We start from the raw sequence: 22,032 nt of genomic DNA, 5'->3' as shown, positions 1-22,032 counted from the left end.
TTGTTTTCCTTTCTTGCTGAGTTATAGGGTCTCCCCAGTCTAATCTCGTAAAGTCTTACGAAGACATCTGTAGGTTGGCTGGCTTAATGGTCCATGACCTCATAAACATGGGACAGGAGAGCCATTTGGTCCACTTCAGAGCCAGACCCTTCTGGACATTATTTATTTCCTACCACGGAAGCCTGAGACTGCTTGCCCTCTTCCCTTTCGATCTCTTTCTTGCTCTCTAAACATCATGTCACTTTGTCTCTGTCTCAGGCCCACTGGAAAGCACAACTCCAGGGTTTTGACACCCACGCTCGTATTCCTAAACAACTATGTCTTGGTTTTTGTTTCCCTTCAGTGAGGGGCTGTGCCTGCATGGCACTCATTCAGATGACCTCATCATTGCTCATAGCTCTCCTCCCAGGAATCTTGCCTCAGTGTGCTGGAGAAGTTAGGAACTGGGCAATTTTGCCTCTCCTTTTGTCTTTATTAAAGAGCTTCAGAGCTTGTGAAATCAGTGCAGCACTGGCAGCCTGGGGAAAATGGAGGATCACTGTGTGGGAATCCCCTTCATTGGATCACTGAGCACACAGTTCTGTGTTGTTGTTTTTTTCTTTGAAACGGAGTCTCGCTCTGTTGCCCAGGCTGGAGTGCAGTGGCGTAATCTTGGCTCACTGCAACCTCTGCCTCCCAGGTTCAAGCGATTCTCCTGCCTCAACGTCCCAAGTAGGTGGGACTACAGGTGCCCACCACCATGCCTGGCTAATTTTTGTTTTGTTTTGTTTGAGACAGACTCTTGCTCTTGTTGCCTAGGCTGGAGTGCAATGGCATGATCTCGACTCACTGCAACCTCCGCCTCCCGGGTTCAAGCGATTCTCCTGTCTCAGCCTCCTGAGTAGCTAGGATTACAGGCGTGAGCCACCGTGCCCAGCCTAATATTTTTTTTTTTTTTTTTTTTAGTAGACACAGGGTTTCCCCATGTTGACAAGACTGGTCTCGAACTCCTGACCTTGAGTGATCTGCCTGCCTCAGCCTCCCAAAGTGTTGGGATTACAGGTGTGAGCTACAGCGCCTGGCCTGAGCACACAGTTCTAAATTGCTCTGTTAAGAGTCAGCAGCCCTCAGCCTCTGCTCTTTGGAAGGAAGTGTGAGCTGGGGGTGAAAGCCCCAGTACTGAGGGCTGCTGAACCTGAGTGTGTGCAGAGGAGAGCCCATTATATCCTGTGGACACACCAAGGTGCTCCCCAAGCCTTGAGAGTGACTTGTGCGTCTGTGTTGGGGAACAGGAAGACAAGGTGAAAGCTGGGGGCCAACTGGTGTGTGTGGGCATGCCACACAGGCATTGCGGGGGTTCTGTTGTTCAGGCCAAGATGAGGCAGCAGCCACTGTGAGAATACCCCAAGAATTCACCTGTTTTTAAAGTCACAGAGAAGATGAAGACAGATGAAGGGAAGGGTCTGATTCTCAGCTCTTTGGCTACTTGGCCTTTTTTCCTCTTCCCTGTTGCTCTCCTGCTTTCCCCTCCCCCTCCGCAGCTGTAACATCTTGCTTTCCAGGTGCAGGCTCCCTCCTCTCAGCTTCTGCGTTTATTTGTGAGGCTGTATTTTTTACGGTTTCTCCCCTTTGTCTACTATATTGTGTGTATTTTTCTCTTTGTCTTCTTTTCTTCCTTTTCTAGTCTCTCCACCCCATGTTCTCAACATCCCCTTTAAATTCTATAAGCAACCTCAATTTGGACATTTAATTTTAACCCCATCAAATTATTATCTTTCTTATAACAATCTGGGACTCTTTATGAGCTCTTTCTCCCTAATGCTGCCTCTGGAAACAGGTGCTTCTGTTTATGTGTATGTGATGCCCCCTCCCACACTGGGAGAGGTGATGCTGGCTCAATAGCCTCATGCCTCCTCTCAGCAAAGCCTTGTTTGATCATTTGGTTATGAGCCAAGGAGGGAGAAAGAGATGCTGAGAATCGAGCTTGCTGATATATTTGGGGGCTGCTGAGATGAAAAGGTTTAGGGTTATTATTGTAGCCTTTCCTTTTAATTCCTCTTTCTGCTGCTGCTGTCTTACGAAGAAGGAAGCTGGTGGGAAGCTGAGGTATTGACCACAGCTGCTGCAGCTTATGAAATTCTTACAAAATTAGCTACTAGGGAGGCTGAGGCAGGAGAATTGCTTGAACCCGGGAGGCAGAGACTGCGATGAGCCGAGATGGTGCCACTGCACTCCAGCCTGGGCAACAAGAGCAAAACTCTGTCTCAAAAAAAAAAGAACAAAAAGAAATTCTGCTTCTACATCTGCAGCAAGGGTAGGGGTAGGGATAGGGGGTGGAGATGGGGTTGAGGCAGGAGGGCAGGTAAACTAGGGTCCTTGCCTTTGCTGTGTAGGAAGGAATGGGAGGGGCTATTCCTTCAGACTGTTTCTTTTCTTTTTTTTTTTTTTTTGAGATGGAGTCTCACTCTGTCTCCCAGGCTGGAGTGCAGTGGCGCAATCACGGCTCACTGCAAGCTCCGACTCGCGGGTTCATGCCAATTCTCCTGCCTCAGCCTCCGGAGTAGCTGGGACTACAGGCGCCCGCCACCGCGCCCGGCTAATTTTTTAAATATTTTGAGTAGAGACAGGGTTTCACCGTGTTAGCCAGGATGGTCTCGATCTCCTGACCTGGTGATCCGCCCGCCTCGGCCTCCCAAAGTGCTGGGATTACAGGCGTGAGTCACCGCGCCCGGCCAACCAGACTATTTCCATGCAGCACTTACTTACACAGCCTGTTTTTCCTTTGCTTCTCCTCACTCCACGCCACACTATAATCCTCTGCTTCTTTCAGCTATTCCTGGTAGGAGCCAGGACAGCCCAGCTCCTAGACGCCTGGGCCTGTCCTCTGTCACATACCCCCTTGCTCTAGTTCCTGCCTTACCCTTCTAGTCCTGTCTGCGCATGGAGCTGGGAGATAGAGAGGATGGGGCCGCCACAATGCTCCCAGGAGAGAGCAGGGCTGGGGCTCCCCGCTGCTCAAGGGTGTGGTGAAGCCACATGTCTTGCTTCTGGAGCAGGTCACAGGATGCTTTCTCCCTCTGTGTTTTTTCTGCCCTTTTAATTTCCCTCTCCCTGACCTTTTCACTGTTCATTGTCCTTTCTAGTTACTGTATTTTCCTTTTTATCGTCTTCTCAGTTCTTCCCATTTTCCCTCCCATTTTTTGTTTTTTTTGATATGGAGTCTTGCTCTTGTTGCCCAGGCTGGAGTGCAATGGTGCGATATCAGCTCACTACACCTTCCGCCTCCTGGGTTCAAGTGATTTTCCTACCTCAGCCTCCCGAGTAGCTGGGATTACAGGTGCCCACCACTACGCCCAACTAGTTTTTGTATTTTTAGTAGAGACAGGGTTTCGCCATGTTGGCCAGACTGGTCTGGAACTCCTGATCTCCGGTGATCCGCCCACCTTGGACTCCCAAAGTGCTGGGATTACAGGTGTGAGCCACCGCGCCCGGCCCTTGCTTTTTATTTTCATGTGTCAGAGAGTACAGAGCTAATAAGGGGGAGTGAGGGAAAGGTTTAAGATGGAAAGAAAAGTGTAGATGGTTTTTCCTCGTTTCCTTTGGAAATGTGGGGAAGCGGGGAGACTACCATCTTTCTATTCCTGAGAACTGGAGCATCTCTCCATCCCCAGCACTCCTGATTCTCTCAGCAGTGATGTCTAAAACAGGGATTCATTATCTTGAAAAATAGTTCCAATTCTTATTTTGTGAGTGTGTGTGTGATTACATATTTGTGAGAGAGAACACAGTTATCTGTGTGGTAGATTTCTGTTAAAAATTTAAAGATAATCACTTTTGAGAATTTTATAACGCTCCTTGACATGATTGGAGCCATCTGGTTGTTGCAACAAGACTGGAAATTACTGGTCTCCAGTGTCCCACTAAATCAGTTGGGTCCTTATTTCTGTCTGAAATTTTTGCTGCCTTATTTAGCATGGGAATGAAAACTTTCTTTGGGGATCTCCTATTGTCTCATTCATCAGCCTAAAGGATCATGGGGCAGGTAGAAACCATTTTCCTGATTCCTCTCCCCACCAACCCCACCACCCTCTGCCCAACCCCGCAAAAGACAGGCCCAGCCTCCCTGTAGAGGGAGGTGAGGAACAGTGCCTGGGCTCAGAGATTGGATCTCTTATCCCCACCCTTTGCTTCTCCCCATACTTCTTACACTCAAAACAGAGAAGAGGGGTGGTTGGAGACCCAGCTTATAAGCTTGGATAGAGGAGGTGGAAGAGAGAGAGGCACAAGGTTGTCCCTGTGAAAAACTAGGAGACTGTGGAATAAAATGAAAAAGGATAGCCAGGGATGGTGGCGCAAGCCTATAATCCCAGCACTTTGGGAAGCTGAGGCAGAAGGATCGCTTGAGTCCAGGAGTTCGAGGTTACACTTATCTATGATGGCACCACTGCCCTTGGCCTGGGTGACAAAAGCAAGATCCTGTCTCCAAAAAAAGAAAAAAAACAAAGAAAGTGGAGATGAAGGAGTTGGAAAAATAGATGTGCAGAGACATGTATGCACCACAACGCAGATGCTAGGAATGTAGAAGCTCATGAAAGGGGCAAGCAAGGCCCTCTGAGGCTGTGTATCCTCTGCCTCCAGGCAGTATCTTCTTCACTCAAACAGATGGCTGGAACTTGACTTCTGAAGAGCTCTGGGCAATGAATCAACTTAGCATCCACTCTCATGTGTTCTGAGTTAGAATAATCTTTGCTCTGGACTGTATCACCTTCCTGAAAATCTGAGAAATACTTAGATTATTTCTGCATCCTGAATGACTTCAATTTTTACCCTAGTATGGGGAGTTGGAGGGCCTGGAATCCCAATGCTTTCTTAATTCCCAAGCCTGTTTTAGGTGGTCCCAGGAAGGGAATGAGAAGGGGGTGTGTATAAAAGAGGGAAGTTGAGGGGATGGCAGTGCAGGTGGCTGCAGGTAAGGATTCCCCAATCCTCATTAGAGATCTCAATTGAATAACTGTTGCTATCTTCAAAGAAGAGATGGGACAGACAGCCCCCTTTACTCCACAAGGAAATGGCAGGTCTGTGTGTATATGAGTTGGAAGGCTATATTCATTTGAATATAACTCTCTGAATACATTTTTGTCCTCATTCAAATATATTAAATTTCACTGAGTCCAAGTTGAGTCATTTTAATGGAGAGGAAGCAATGGCCTAAATAATTCAAGGCAGTAGATAATCCCCAAATCATTTATGAATGTGATTGAAAGGCACTTGGAAGGGGCTTTGGAAGGTGCTTTGTGGACTTCTCTGGGCCAAAAGGAAGAAATCATTAATAGAGGCAAATGAAAAGCTACTCTTAGATCTGTGCCAGAATAACTGTACAGACCCCACGCTATTGGAAGAGCAACAAGCAGGTTGGAAGTCTGAGGGCACAAAGAGAGTCGCAGTTATGTATGGATTGAAAGAAGCTAGGAAACGATAAGCTCACAACTGGCATCACTCCCGAATTAACCAATATACCAGCTTGGAACAGCCCAGGCACTGGGCAAAATCCTTAGGTAAGAATTTAAGTCTGGCTTTGTTATTCACAGGTTGAGTAATATTGGCTAAATTAATTCCCCTCTCTGAGTATCAGTTTCCTAAGGGGACTCAGCTCAAATATGGGATAATTATTTCATTTTTCACAAAGTATTTTATCTTTTTATTGTAATCATAGCAAAAAAATTGACAAAAGTAGACACTGGGAAAACTATAATCCTATGATGTTAATATGACATATTTTTACATTTGTGTGCTTGACCAGATTTTTGTCCATATGAAACAAAATCCCGTTTTTATATAGTGTGTGTACCATTTTGTATTATTATTTTCTGAGATAGGGTCTCACTCTGTCTCTCAGGCTGGAGTGCAGTGGCATGATCACAGCTCACTGCAGCCTCGACCTCCCAGACTCAAGCAATCTTTCCACATCCTGGGCTAAGTCTCCCTCCCAAGTAGCTGAGACTACAGATGCCTGCCACCATGCCCTGCTTTTTTTTTTTTTTTTTTCCCTAAGAGATGGGGCCTCCCTGGCTGGGACGCCTGTAATCCCAGCACTTTGGGAGGCCAAGGCGGGCGGATCACAAGGTCAGGAGATCGAGACCATCCTGGCTAACACGGTGAAACCCCACTCTACTAAAAATATAAAAAACTAGTTGGGCGTGGTGGTGGGCACCAATAGTCCCAGCTACTTGGGAGGCTGAGGCAGGAGAATGGCGTGAACCTGGAAGGCAGAGCTTGCAGTGAGCCAAGATCGCGCCACTGCACTCCAGCCTGGGGGACAGAGCGAGACTCCGTCTCAAAAAAAAAAAGAGATGGGGCCTCCCTATGTTGCCCAGGCTGGCCTGGAACTCCTGTGCTCAAGAGATCCTCCTGCCTGGACCAGTATTGGGATTACAGACATAAGCTACTGTGCCCATCCCTATTTTGCACTTTTTTTCACTTAACATAAAAAACAGTTCTGGGTTGGGCGTGGTGGCTCACGCCTGTAATAATCCCAACACTTTGGGAGGCCGAGGCATGAGGATCGTTTGAGCCCACCCTGGAGTTCGAGACCACCTTGGGCATCAAAGTGGTACCCCCATCTCTACAAATAACACAAAAATTAGCTGAATGTAGTGGTGCATGCCTGTAGTCCCAGCTACTCAGAGAGCTGAGGTGGGAGGATCGCTTGAACCAGGGAGGTTGGGGCTGCAGTAAGCATTGTTCATACCAGTGCACTCCAGCTTGAGCAACAGAGTAAGACCTTGTCTCTCAAAAAAAAAAAAAAAAAAAGAAGTATCAATGTACTGTGTATGGATTCTACCAGGATCCACGGTCTGGAGGGCCCCCAGCCACTTCATGTTAGTCTCATACCTTTGAAACAGTAATGGGTTCCAGTGTTTCATTCTCAGTTTTTTTTTTTTTTTTTTTTTTTGAGACGGAGTCTCGCTCTGTCGCCCAGGCTGGAGTGCAGTGGCGCAATCTTGGCTCACTGCAAGCTCTGCCTCCTGGGTTCAAGCCATTCTCCTGCCTCAGCCTCCTGAGTAGCTGAGACTATAGGCATCCGCCACCACACCCGGCTAATTTTTTGTATTTTTAGTGGAGACAGGGTTTCACCGTGTTAGCCAGGATGGTCTCGATCTCACAATCTCGTGATCCCCCCGCCTCGACCTCCCAAAGTGCTGGGATTACAGGCGTGAGCCACCATGCCCGGCCTCAGCTGTTGTTCTTACCCCAGTTTGTTCCCATCTTCTAAAATAGCTTCTATACTTTCATTTTTTCAACCATTACTTATGGACTTATGATCCCCCACACTGGTATCTCTGGGCCTTGACTGTATCGCTGTTCTCTCTGTATCCACTTGCCCTTTGCTACCTCCTCCTGAGAATCCTGGAAACTCCTCAAATGCAGACCCTTCAAAGTCTGCCCCAGGCCTGCCTTTACTGCATTTTCCTCCACTTCTATTCTCCTTATCCCTCCCAGCATTTCACAGAACTATGCTCCAAGCCCCAACAAGCTGGTCTCTTGGATTTCAATGCCTCTGCCCCCACAATACACTCTGCATATTTTGGTTTCTTCCTCCCTGATGCCTTCATGGGTTCCTCCAAGTAAAATTACTCATTCTCTCTTTGGTGCTTTCACAACCTCTTATGCTCATCCGTATTATAAAATAAACTGTGAATTCCTGTGGACAGAGTCCATTTCTACTTCATCTCTGGATCTTCAATTCCTGGCTGAGTGTGTAGCACATAGCAGATGCTTATTAAATAATTGTGGGATGAATCAGTGGTCAAGTCATGGTTCCCACTTGCTTCATTTTCACCAATGCTGTCATTGTCACCACTGATCAGTGCCCTTACTGTTATCATCATTAACTTGATCATGATCACACTTCCTTCATGGTCACTATTATTAACTCCATTGACCACACCATCTCATCATTTACAGCAACAAAAAAACCCCTTTATTAAACATCTGTTCCCAGAGGATAGTATGCAAAGAGCTTTTAATGGAGTTACACGTCATCCCTGCCTTCCAGAGCTCATAGTCTAAAACGTAGTTTGTGCTGGGAAATGGTCATTATAGACTTTCTGAAGGATGAACAGTGAACAAGAAAGTAAAAATTATTTAAAGAATGACATGAGGCCAGGTATGGTGGCTCATCCCTATAATATCAGCACTTTGCGAGGCTGGGGAAGATTGCTTGAGGCCAGGAGTTTGAGACCAGCCTGGGCAACTAGCAAGACATCTTTACAAAAAATTAAAAAATTAGCTGGTCGTTGTGGTGCACACCTATAGTCCTAGCTACTTGGGAGGCTGAGGTGAGAGGGTTACTTGAGCTCAAGAGGTTGAGGCTACAGTGAGCCCAGATCATACCACTGCACTCCAGCCTAAGTGTCTGCCCCCTACCCCACCAAAAAAGACATGATGTGACATTTAGAGAGGCACAATGGAATCCCCAGCGCTCTCACCTCCTACTTGGACTTGTCTCCATCATCACCCACAGTGTGAAACTCACCAAAAACACTAATAATGGTTAGTAAGACTTCACTGCCCAGACTTTCTGGCCAGTCCCAGCCCCAGCTCCATAGTCTTCCCTTCTGCCTTCCTGCTTTCTCCATGAGACTGTCTTGGTCTAGATATCCTTATCAGTGAGTCTGATCACAGCAGTAAGATTGCACAGTATGCCCCTTGAAGCACCAGAAGTTTTTGGTTTCTGAGTTTAGAATCTCCAAAAGGTGGCTCATAAATCACTTACGCCCTTGTGGTGCCTCAGGCCTGGGAGGGGAAGCACAGAGAGGGGTGATGGAGAGCTGTTGCTGGTGGTGGTAGTTATAGAGGAAAGCATTTGGGATGGAAAGAGGACAGGATTTCTAGAGAGTGAGAAGGATGGGAAGAAACCAAGCCCCAGAGGAAAAAGGGGAGAGGAAATCTAAGTAGAAAGGTGGGTGCATAAAAGGAGAGGAAAATAAAAGGCAGTAAAAAGGCAGGAATGATGTGAGGTATGGTAGGCAGTGAGAGAAAAGGTGCTATGTGAGGGGCAGCCACCCGAGTGTGTCCAGGCATCTCCTGGGCACCACAGCGTGAACAAAAGGTGAGATAAGAGTCTCAGCAGGGAAATTCACCAAGCCCTCCTGTTTGTAAGATGGGAAGTGAAAAGGCTGGGGATTCCAAAAGTGCCCAGCATCTTGGATGTCACACACACACCAGCCTCCTATAAGGTAATTGAGTTTTCTGTTGTTTCACTCAGAAAAGAGGTGTGGTGGGAGTGGGAGCCTTATATTAATATCAGTTGCCTCAGTGTTAGGCACACCCATGAGTGATGTGACGCTGGGTCCCGACTGTATCTCTTGGTGCGGTAGGACTTGGTATATGTAGCCAAGGGGGAGTTAGGGTTAAGGGTGATAGATCTTTGTCATTAGTTCGAGGAGTTAAGAAGACCAGAAATAGGGCTAGTATGAGGGAGGCTCTGGCCTGCGCAGGAATAGGGTGAAGCCTGGGTGGAGTGAGAGGGAACAATAATGGATCAAACAGAGAGCAAAGTGGAGCTTTCCATGCAATAAATGCATGTATATCTAACAATTCTGAGAGAAATTGAGCCCAGGAGAAGGCTCTGAGTAGCCCAAAACGTCACAGTTGTCTCTAGGCCTGGAACTCAGGTCTGTCTTCCTGAGTACCCCCGACTGTGTTCTGTTCTCAGAAGCTTTGACTGTGCCCCTCCCAATCCTGGGATGCACACTTAGGGCATAATTGACCATAATTAAGGGCAGTCTGGACAGTTAGGAGGCCTGGACATTTTTTTCCCTTTCCTTTTGAGATGGAGTGGCGCTGTCTTGGCTCATTGTAACCTCCACCTCCCGGGTTCAAGAGAGTCTCCTGCCTCAACCTCCTGAGTAGCTGGGATTACAGACGTGGGCAACCACGCCGGGTTAATTTTTGTATTTGTAGTAGAGACGGGGTTTCACCATGTTGGCCAGACTGGTCTCAAACTCCTGACCTCAAGCAATCCGTCCGCCTCGGTCTCCCAAAGTGCTGGGATTACAGGCGTGAGCCACCGAGCCCTGCTGGACATTTGTTATAAATTGACCAAGGGAACACAAAACCAGAGAAGACAGGAAGCACTGGGGGAGGCGTGGTTTGCACACCAAGACCTGTCTGGGAGAAGACGGTGGGGACAGGGGAGGCATGTTCAGACTAGGGCTCAATACTCCGAGGAAAGTCCAGAAGGGTCCTTGCTTCTAGCCCCTTTAGGCAGCCCGAGGTGATTTGGGGGGTTTGTGCTGCCCCCTGGTAGCCACTGTGGGAATAGCACTGAGAACTACGCTCAGCCGAAGAACCGGTATGAACCCCATCCTACAAGATGAATTCTTGCTGTCTCATACTTTTTCTTTTTTTTTTTTTTGAGACGGAGTCTCGCTCTGTCACCCAGGCTGGAGTGCAGTGGCACGATCTCGGCTCACTGCAAGCTCCTTCCGGATTCACGGATTCACGCCATTCTGCTGCCTCAGCCTCCCAAGTAGCTGGGACTACAGGCGCCCGCCACCACACCCGGCTAATGTTTTTGTTTTTTTTTTTTTTTTGTATTTTTAGTAGAGACGGGGTTTCACTGTGTTAGCCAGGATGGTCTCGATCTCCTGACCTCATGATCCGCCGCCTCGGCCTCTCAAAGTGCTGGGATTACAGGCGTGAGCCACTGCACCCGGCCGCTGTCTCATACTTTCTTGCAGAATGCATACTGGTAAAATTCCGAAAAACCTCTTGGCCTGGATTGTTAGTGGAGGTGCTCTTCTTCCCGGGGGCAAGGGAGTGAGATGGAAACTCATGTCACCGGTCTGGACTCTCAAGACATGTAGTAAGCATTTTATGTACTATTCTCACTCCATCATTACAAAGTCCCTATTAAGTAGTCACTATTATTCCCATTTTAAGGTGAGGAAACAGCCTTCGAAGGAGGCAGTTACTTCTCCAAGATCATGCAGTGCCAGAGTTTGAACCTCAGCCTCTTGGCTCGGAGTCCAGTTCTTTTTCACGGCATCAGCTCTCCACTCATAATCCCCCTGGTTTCTCACCCCTCACAATCTTGGGCCAAGATGCGTAAGGACCCAAAAAGTACCAAGAGGAGGGGCTCTCCCATGGGCTCGCAGATGTCATGTAAAGGCTGCTTGGGACCACCAGAGCCCTGGGTATCTGTGTGCCTGAAATAATCAAGACCTCACTCATTTATTCAGTATTTGAGTATCTCGTGGTCTTCAGACTTTGTGCCCAGAGGTGGGATACAGCAAAGAACAGACATGTTCTCTGTGTTAAGTGAGAGCTCACAATTTGGTAAGTGCAACTGACCAAATGTTTTTGCAGTAAGTGCTAATAGATGTCATTATCAGTTGCCAGGGGTGAGAGGAATCTCGGAGGTCTTTCCAAAGGAAAGAACGTCTGAGCACTGATTTTCAAAGAATGTGTCTGTCAAACAGACAAGAGGGCAGAAGAGCAGTCCAGGGGGAAGCAAGGTGCAGGTAAGTCCAGGCAGAGTGAGAGAGCTCATGAGGAGCTTAGAGACCCTCAGTGCAGTTTTGTGTAACCGAACCGCTGGCTGTTGTGTGCCTGAGTCTGGCCATGATGCAGAAGATAAGGCTAGAGAAGGGGGATGCTGACAGAATGTGAGGGGCTTTCTTTGGCAAGGGTGAACAATATAAGCTTTATTCTGCAAGCCTGGGAGTCCAGAGTTTTTAGCTGTTGACCTCTATTAGACCAATTTTTTAGCAAGGTAACCCCAGAGGCAGGACTACCACCTAGGAGGCTATGCACCAGTCCTAGCAGGAAAATCCCACCAGAAGCCCCTGGTCCAAGGCGTCAGGTAAAGATGAGCGCATTCAGGAGACATTGACCAAGTTGAGTCCAAGAGAAATGGAGGAACCAGAATCTGAGATTGCAGGCTTGGCCTGCGCCAGTGCGAGACAGACATGCCCAGAAGGTGGCGCGAGCCGGGGGAGCCGGGTCGGGGCAGGACTGATCCAGCGGTTACTGAGGGAGGCGTGAGAACGCGCCAGTACCCGGGGCGTGAACAGCCGCGGCGGAGGCGCGCAGGGAGAACGCCTGCCCCGCGTGGGGCCTGCTCGCCCAGAGCCGCCAGCCACGAATTTATGGCCCAAAGCCGAATGCAGCTGTGCGCAGCTGGGTATGCAAATCCGCGCTGCCCGGCCTGGGCTAGGTTGCGAGCGGAGTCAAAGGGTGGGGGAAGGGGCGCAGCATTGTTACTGTTCTTCCGCTTCCAGAGGAGTTCAGACGCGGTGCAGGAGGGGATGCAGGGGGAAGAAATACAGCTTCCCTGTCCTGACCGTCCCGCCTCAGGACCGTGACAATCTATCGGGACGAGCGTGGGTTCCCTCCATGTCCTCAATGACTTGTGCCCCCACGCCCTCAGCCCCACCCTGGGTAAGATGCGTGCAGGGGGAAGGGCCCTAACACCCAGAATACCTGAGCCCCTGTTGGTCAGAGCGTCCTTCCTTCACCGCGAGCGGGAAGGAGACGCAGGGTGGGTAGATGATCCCACACCCGCCCCGGTCTCCCAGAATTACCCCTCCCCATAGCCAGGGAAGGGGTCTTCCGGAAGACCTGATTTCTTTCATCCCTTTATTGTGACCCGTCCTTCTGCCTCCCATCCGCTTCTTGAGAAGTCCCTACAGAAGTCTAACCATAGTCACACTTGCTATTGTTTCTCTTTTATTTTTCCGGGTGGTTTAGTGAGAAGACTCTATTTCCAAAGTCCTAAATGTTGGGTTCTGAGGGTATGGGAGTGGGGCCTGGGCATCAACTCCCGCCCCCTCTCCCCCACCCAACGACCAAAGAATAAGTCCCCACCCTAGGCAAGAACTGGAAGGGAGTCTGGGCTGGGGCTGTCATCTCCCGGCTCTGGCTTTTTTTTTTTCCCGCTTTTTTTTTTTTTTCCCTTGCTGACTCTTCCCACAATGGCCACAAGGGGTCTTCCTTGCGCTAAGAATGGGAAATCCGGCGTTAGCTTTGAGCGCTGTGAGGGTGGGGCGCCTAGCGATGCTTCCTCTCCGCGGTTTCCGAGCGCCGAGACCTGCAGGCGTCCCACCTCCCCGCCTCTCCTCGGTGGCTTCACTCAGTCGCAGACGACTTCAGTTCTCTGACCCCACGCTCCAGACTGGAGATTGACATTTCAGGATCTCCTGCTCCTTCCCCTAAGCCTACGGAGCAACCGGAGGGCTGTGAGCTGAGACAAGAATTCGGGCCAGACATATAGTAGGCGCTCAATAAATGCTTTTCAGATGAATGACAATGTGGCAGTGTCCTGTTCAGAAGCTTGGGGAGGGAAGAGATGACTAGGGTGAGTTGAGCAGGACACTCCTCCTCTCAAAGCAAGAGGGTGCCAAGAGGCGGCTCAACTCCCTACCAGGGAAACTGAGGCCATCTGTGGGACTTACATATTGATACAGCAGGGGAGGTTCTGAAGTGACAGGGGCAATTAGAAGGGAGGGGTTAGCCAATCAGAAAGCTGTCGTGGATTGATGTGACGTCAGAAGGTGGGAAAAACGGAAGATCCAGGCCCCTAAAGGCAAGCCTTGTTAGAACGGGAAAATGGGATGTGGGCGTGGAAAAGGGGCTGGAGATTTGGATTGTTTGGCTCAGAGAAGGAAAGTTAAGGCAACCCCCTTTCTCCTGTGAGGGCAGAACTTGTTAGGTTTAGCTGAAGCTGCAGCAGGAGGAAGGGCGGTCAGACACCAGGAAGGACTTCCCCGTTGGAGTCAGACGTGGTGGCAGAGGGTGAAGGGGTGATGACGTCGCTCCCGGGGTGGGAGGTGAGTTATCTGAAACCCTGTTATAATGGGAACCCGTCAGGGGTGGTGGGGGCGGGAGATACAGTTAAGGGTTAGACGCAGTAGGTGGAAGCTTAGGTGAAGTCGGCTGCCCTTCCCCCACGGAAGCGGCTGAAAGGCCCAAGAGGTGGGAGGTTCCCGACCAGGTGCTCTTACGCTCACTGCCCACCTGGATGGACACCTGGGTGGTCCCGCCACACACCCCCACCCAGGGCTTGCAGGAAGTCCTTCCCCAGCCGGATGGGGCGAGGTGTGTTTGGGCGAACCGTAGCCTCGAGTTGCACCCGGGTGGCGCAGACCTCCTCGAAGACCCTCACGTGGGCTCCCGTGGCAGCTCGCCAGTCCCATCCCCTAGCTTTGGTGCATTCAAGGCCGCTCCTGAAATGTCCTCCCTGCAACCCTAGAAAAGGCTCCTCTGGGAAGCTTGCCCTGCTCTCGCCAGCCTCGTCAGAAATCCTATGGCTCTTCTACTTTGTTTCTCTGGGTGACCTGGGTGAGCAGGAACCACACCTTGAGTAGCACATAGTAGGGACACCAAATAAAGTTTTGGGTGGAGGCCTGGTTTTAAATCATGCACTGTCCTAGCCGTGTGACCTCGGTTTGAAGCCCCATGTCCTGATCCGTGAAATGGGTACTTTTGTCTTGCTCACTTCTTAGGCTTTTTTTTTTTTGAGACGGTTTAGCTCTTGTCGTCCAGGCTGGAGTGCAATGGCACGGTCTTGGCTCACTGCAACCTCTGCCTCCCAGGTTCAAGCGATCCTCCTGCCTCAGCCTCCCAAGTAACTGGGATTACAGGTGCGTGCCACCACGCCCAGCCAATTTTTGTATTTTTAGTAGAGACAGGGGTTTCACCATGTTGGCCAGGCTGGTCTCAAACTCCTGACCTCAGGTAATCTACCCGCACCGGGCTCCCAAAATGGTGGAATTACAGGCATGAGCCACCGTGCCCGGCCTTCTTAGGCTATTTAAAGGACTATGTGCCTGAAACAATTATGCAAATGCAGGCTGTGGGAGTCCAAGTCATGCAGACACCCGTGTGCACAGGGGTGGGTTCACCCACATTCACACAGGTTGAATCTCTTGGAGGAGCGAGGTCCGCGTCTCTGGAGGCAATCAAGCAAAAGCTGGAGGCAGTAGGCAGGGGGGCCAGCTAGGGAGAGCTAGCTGTCAGATGCCAGAGAGGGAACCCAAGAATGCGAGGGGTGGTCCCCAGAACTGGCTATCCTAGACCCAGGATCCGATTCTCCAGGGCGGGATCCCAGTTCCCTGGAGGATTCTGGGTACAGGCTAGTGGGCCTGGACCCTGGCGCAGAAACACGGGACCGAAGACCCCGCTGTGGGAGCCCCGAGTCGGGGCTGCCGGGCAGAGGGCGCCCAGGCTGGCTCGGGCACAGCGCTATAGCCCTCTTCGGGTGCGGCCCTCCTCCTATTGCGCCCTCTGCTGGCCAACAAGGACACTATCGTGCTGCCTGTCTTCTGTGGCCACAAAATGGGCGGGGTTCTGCTAATTCAGGGGCTCTTGGCCACGCCTCTCCTGCTGAAGCCTCATGCATCCTGGACGCCAGAACTCCCAGCCAGGCCTGGCTCTAACTCCTCCACCCTTCAACTCCTTGTGGAGAAGGGAGCTCCTCTCCATCCCTCAAAAGGTGAATCCAAGTACCAGGTTTCCTGCCCAGCTCCACACTCACGCTCGACGGGGGAGGATGATGAGAAGAATCCCCAGCAGCGTCACGCTTAGGGTATCTTTATATCCAGATTATGGAGGTTTAAAAATTCAACCTGCCTGCTACCAGCTCCCTGGCCACTGCCTGGTCCCAGCCTGTCAGTCCTGCAGGATGTCTTAGCTTGGGCATGTTCCAGCCTTCTCATTGGACCCCCTGCCTACTGTCTCTCCTCTCCACTTACCAAAATGATCTTTCTAAAACACAAATTGGCCGGGCGCAGTGGCTCACGCCTGTAATCCCAGCACTCTGGGAGGCCGAAGTGGGTGGATCACTTGAGGTCAGGAGTACGAGACCAGCCTGTCAACATGGCAAAACCCCGTCTCTACTAAAAATACAAAACTTAGCCGGGTGTGGTGGCGTGCCCCTGTAATCCCAGCTACTCGGGAGGCTGAGGCAGGAGAATAGTTTGAATCCAAGAGGCGGAGGTTGCAGTGAGCCGAGATAGCACCATTGCACTCCAGCCTGGGTGACAGAGCCAGACTCTGTCTCAAACAAAACAAAACAAAACAAAAGCAATAACAAAAAACACAAATCAGTGTAGGTCACTCTTTTACTTTAATCTCCAGTAGATCCCCATTGCCTAGGAGAAAAGGTCCAGACTCCTTCTTAGCCCATCTCCATCTTTTATGTTTGGCCAAATCTAAGCCTCTGATCTCATCAGTCACCTCTTTGCCTACTCGAAATTCTCCAAACACGTCCTGCTCCTTCTTTCTTTCTTTCTTTCTTTCTTTCTTTCTTTCTTTCTTTCTTTCTTTCTTTCCTTTTTTGACAGGGTCTTGATCTGTCACTCAGGCTGGAGTGCAGTGGTGCGATCTCAGCTCACTGCAGCCTCAGCCTCTGGGTCTCAAGCCATCCTCCTGCCTCAGCCTTCCTAGTAGCTGGGACTACATACGTGCTCCACTGTGCCCAGCTAATCACATCCTGGATTTTGGTCTTTATTTGGTAAATTTCTACTCATTCTTCAAGGCCTAGTTCAAATATCCCCTTGCTGGGCATTCTTTCCTCTAACACCCCCAGGAAGCATGTTTCTGTGCCCCCATGGACTTTGTACTCACCTCCTTTTTATGGCATTTATCCTGGGGCATTATCTATTCACAAATCAGTTCCCCCCAGCTCCACTAGAACTTGAGCATCACTAGGTCCGAGTCTGATTCTTATCCATCCTGGTACATACTGGGAATCCAATCTAGAGCTGCTTGGCCAAGGACCCACTGGTGCCTCAGCCCCAGATTGAGAGAAGTGGAGTCTCATGTCTGCCCCGGGCCTAGAACATGGCAGAGATGCCTCTGCCTGTTCAAAAACTGACTAGACAAGCCAGTTTTCTCATTCCTTCACTCCTGGGGTGAGCCTCTGCTTCCTTCCTCACTTCCCAGGAGATCAGCCATCCTTTCTTTCTCCTTGCTATTTGCTCCCTTCCCTGCTAGGGGGCAGGTACTCCAGAGTCTCTGGGTTCTGGGGACCTAAATATAAGTCTGATTCAGAGGTTTATTTCTTAAGAGCTCAAAAACCGATGGAAGGGGAGGCATCTCCCCTCTGCAGAGTCCCAAAGACTCCCCACTGATTCTTGGACCCCACTCCAAGTCAGCCTCCCCACCCCAGAATTTACCTAGTCCTTGCTTGTCTAGCCTGGGGCTTGGGGGCAAAATCATAAATTTGGGAGACAAGAGGCGAGATAAAGATCATTTGTTGAAAATGGTGTCATCAATCATTTGCTGGAGAGAATACATCTAAGAATTCCCCAAACCTGGGTGCTCAGATGCACCCCCTGAAGCTCCCTGTTATGCTCCCCTACCCCAATGTCCCTGGCCTCTCTGGTCAGCTCTTTTCCTGGGCTTGAGGTTGCCTGGTCATTTTTGTTTCATTCTTTCCAGTCTGCATTCTCAGAAAGCCCTCGGGCCCTTTCCTACCTTGGGAGGGTCTCAGGATGGAGAATTTCATCCCCCACCCTTCCCAGCCCACACTAATGATCATATTTCTGAAAGAGCCTGGAGGGGAGATTCCTAAACTCCTAGTTGCAGAGTTTCAGGCTGAGGATGAACAGATAATAATGGCTTGACAAATTAATTAATTATTTTATTAGCCTGAGTAATTATTAATCAGGTCATTAATCACCCAGTTGTGCACTATGAATAGTAATTATGTGGTTGGGGGTGGGGTACGACAGTGGTGGAGCAAGTTATGGTTTTAAGGTCTGGCAATGTATGGACCTTCTCTTGGTCCTAGGAAGATTTCAGAGGATTTATGGGCTCCATCTCTCCCCTCACCCTCACACCCATGCTTAGAGATTAGGAACAGAATGGGATCTACCTGGATCCTTTTGCAAAGGCAGACATCAATTTCATCCTTCCCCTCTTGACTTCCAGAGTTCGGACGGATGGAGAACATGGAGGCAGAGACATGTACATGGAGATGAAAGGAAAGTGAAGAGAACGTGCTCTTGTGAGTGTGTGTGTGCGAATGTGTGTATGTGTGTGAGTGTGTGTGTGAGTGTATGTGAGTGTGTGAATGTGTGTGAGTGTGCGAGTGTGTGAGAGTGTGTGTGAGTGCCTGAATGTGTGTGAGCATGTGTGAGTGTGTGTGTGTCAATGTGTGTGAGTGTGTGTGTGTGTGTATGTGTACCAGGGTGAGACTGAGAAACAATTCCTAAATGTGCCAGACGTCTCCACAGCCTCAATTTGACTGGTTATTTGATATAAGAGAGCAATGCTGGGATTCACTAAAAATTTTGCCTTTGAACCTGATGTTTTGGGAGGTATAGATGCCACCAGAAGCAAGGAAAAATAGAGGAGGCTGAGAACAGAGACAGGAGGAAGTGCAAGGTGAGACAGGAAATAAGGGGAAGAGGGAAGGAGGAAAAGTAGAATGGGCTCTTTACCTTTGAATTGACTTTATGTTTTTGTCTTGCTGGGATGGGTGGTATTCCCTTCTGGGCCTTCTTTTCCACACTCCCCATCGTACTCAGGACCTTCTCTTTCCTGAGATTTGGAGTGGGCTCCAGCTTCAGAATCTTTCTCCTTGAGCTATTTCCCAAGACCCTGTCCACTGCCCTGTAGGGTTGGAAGGAGGGGAGTGAGGATAAAAAGAGATGGTGAAATGATGGCAGGTTACACTCGTCCTTGACACCAGGAAATAATTCTGCAAGTCCCACCTCCATGCCTCCTACTGTTTGGAGATCCCATCAACTCATATCCCTGTGTGGTATCCCTTTGGATAACAGTAAACTCCTGCCTCTCAAGGTGCCCCTTTCCCCAGACCTCCTTTTCCCTGGGTCAGGTGCTCCCAGATCCCCTTCCTTCCACTGCTCACTTGGGGAGGGGGCACTGATCATGCTTTTCACCCCCCTGAGGCCCTCTGCTCATAGCCCCTTTTACTTTCTGTTTATGGTAAATTTCACCCTTTATTTACAGTGGGTCCCGCTTTGTTTATGACCTGCTTGAGGTCAGTTTTATTTCTGTATCTCCAGTTCCTCTCCCATGCACTGTTTGTTTATGCCTCCTCTTGTTGCCCCCTTTGCAGGCTCCTTCCCAAGACCCCACTCTGAGAGGGCGCAGGGGAAGGGGAAGGCCTGGATCTGAGAACCTGGGTCCTGCAGCTCCAGGATATGGTTGGGCTAAGGAGGGGGCTGAGGGGTGGCCGTGGCAACTCCATCTCCTGGGTCTTACATCAAATGACCAGTCAAATTGAGGCTGTGGAGAAATAGAAAGATACCTAGGAAGAGGAAGCAACTGGAGGTGGCCCCTGGGTCCTGAGAAGCCCTTGCAGAAATTGGCCAGGGAAGAGGCCCTCACATGCCCGATCCCACCTGTTTGGGGCTCAGGCTGCTGTGAGAATATGGAACCTCCATGCTCCTCAGGCCCCAGTCCTTGCAGGCCTGTCCACTGGGCATCCCTGTTCAGTGTATCCTCTCAGCAGAGCTCTGGGGGCAGGGCAGGGGGTCAGACTCAGGGGCAGCTCCTGACATGACAGAGCCTGCCATGAGATAAACATGGGGCCTGGAACCCAGCCTCTTGTTTGGAATTCTTGGTGGTTGGGGAGGGTGGTATGGGGAGGGAGCGGTTGGTGGGAAAATGAGTGGAGTGGGGAGAGCAGACCTCATGGAGGGTCCGTGAGTGCTGAAAGAGGAGACCATAGCCTGGCGGCCCTTAACGTCACTCAGGGACTTGTTGCTAATGGCTCTGGGGAAAGGGCTAGCATCCAAACTCCCTTGAGATTGACTTACCCTCTTATGAAATCACCCAGCACCACCTCTGAGTAAGCACCTGGTGGGCACTGGGGAGGGAAGAACGGAGGATGGAAAGAGCTGTGGATTCTCAGCACCTTAGGGTAGTGCAGCAGCGCTCACAAATTCTTCCTCTCTGACTTCCACCTCCCTCTCTAAGGGATGGGGGCGTAGGGAGGGTGGAGTGAGAGTGGCCGAGATTTCTTGCTCTTCCCTCCAGATTCTCCCTGGGAGTTGTTCATCTTCAGCCAGGTTCTGAGCGTTATCTAGAAGACACTCCAGGGAACTAGCTCCAGCTCTGTGGGAGCCTTATCTTGCCTGCAGACAGACTCAATTAACCTCTTCTCGCCCTCAGTGCATGTGTGGAGGGCATCTTCCTCCCATCCCTGGTGGCCGTCCTTTCTTTTTCTTTTTCTTTTCTTTTTTTTTTTTTTTTTGAGATGGAGTCTCACACTGTCGCCCAGGCTGGAGTGCAGTGGCGCGACCTCGGCTCACTGCAAGCTCCGTCTCCCAGGTTCAGGCCATTCTCCTGCCTCAGCCTCCTAAGTAGCCGGGACTACAGGTGCCCGCCACCATGCCTGGCTAATTTTTTGTATTTTTTTAGTAGAGACGGGGTTTCACCATATTAGTCAAGATGGTCTCGATCTCCTGACCTCGTGATCCACCTGCCTCAGCCTCCCAAAGTGCTGGGATTACAGGCGTGAGCCACCGCGCCCGGCCTGGCCCTCCTTTCTGTATGTCTCTAGGGGCATCCCAGATATTCCTCCATCTCCATGTCCTCCCCCTCCCCAGTATTTATCAGGCTAGGACACCTCTGGAAAGGAGGTGTCTTCTATTTTCTCTTGCTCCTTTCCCTTAAGCTAACCCTGCCCTGCATCCCTGCTAAGCCCTTCTTAGGATCTTCCCTTCATCTCTCTTCTTCCATTCATCCTTTCCTTAGAACACAGGCATTCTATGGCCAGGCGCAGTGGCTCACTCCTGTAATCAATTCCAGCACTTTGGCAGGCTGATGCCGGCAGATCACTTGAGGTCAGGAGTTCGAGACTAGGCTGGCCAACATGGCAAAACCCTGTCTCTACTAAAAAATACAATAATTAGCTGGGCGTGGTGGCGCGCACCTGTAATCCAAGCTACTCGGGAGGCTGAGGCAGGAGAATCGCTTGAACCTGGGAGGCGGAGGTTGCAGTGAGCTGAGATTGCGCCGCTGCACACCAGCCTGAGCGACAGAGTGAAACTCCGTCCCCAAAACAACAACAACAACAACAACAACAACAACAAAACACACACACACACACAAAACACAGGCACTCTAGTTTCTGACTCCTACTCCAAAACCTCTCTGGGGCCTATTGTCTACGGTTCTTTTATGGATTTCACAGTGGTACCTCTTCTCCACTCCGTCCAAAGCCTCAGCTTTGCAGGCTGCAGAGGGGAGAAGAATGTGCAGTTCTTCCCATTGCCAGCAGAGGGCAACACACACACAAAACCAGGCAGAAGGGTGGGGAGGTAGGTGGAGAGGCCTGGGGTGGGACCACCCTATTGAGAGGTGGGACAGAGGACACTTGGGAGCAGGATTAGCGAAAAATTTCTAGGACCATTAAGTGGGGTGGGAATCTCTAGTTTTTTGCCTTATTTACAAACTCTGTAATAGCTAATAATATCAGCTACGTTTTTTTTGGTTTTTGTTTTTGTTTTGTTTTTGTTTTTGTTTTTGTTTTTTCTGAAATGGAGTCTTGCTCTGTTGCCTGGGCTGGAGTGCAGTGGCACGATCTTGGCTCACTGCAACCTCCGCCTCCCAGGATCAAGCAGTTCTCCTGCCTCAGCCTCCCAAGTAGCTACAGGAGGGACTACAGGCTAATTTTTGTATTTTTAGTAGAGATGAGGTTTCACCATATTGGCCAGGCTGTTCTTGAACTCCTGACCTTAGGTGATCCTCCCGCCTTGGCCTCCCAAAGTGCTGCGATTACAGGTGTGAGCCACTGCACCTGGCACAATATCAGCTACAATTTGAGGCAGGCACTTTATATATAATATGCCAAATTCTCGGCTGGGCACAGTGGCTCACGCCTGTAATCCCAGCACTTTGGGAGGTCAAAGCAGGTGGATCACGAGGTCAGGCGTTCGAGACCAGCCTGGCCAACATGGTGAAACTCCTAAAAATACAAAAATTACCTGGGCGTGGTGGTGCGCACCTGTAATCCCAGCTACTCGGGAGGCTGAGGCAGGAGAATCACTTGAACTCGGCAGGCGGAGGTTG

The sequence above is a fragment of the Pongo pygmaeus genome, chromosome 10, assembly GCF_028885625.2.
Source record: "Pongo pygmaeus isolate AG05252 chromosome 10, NHGRI_mPonPyg2-v2.0_pri, whole genome shotgun sequence".
In the NCBI taxonomy this organism is placed as follows: Eukaryota; Metazoa; Chordata; class Mammalia; order Primates; family Hominidae; genus Pongo; species Pongo pygmaeus.
This window is presented reverse-complemented; position numbering follows the sequence as displayed.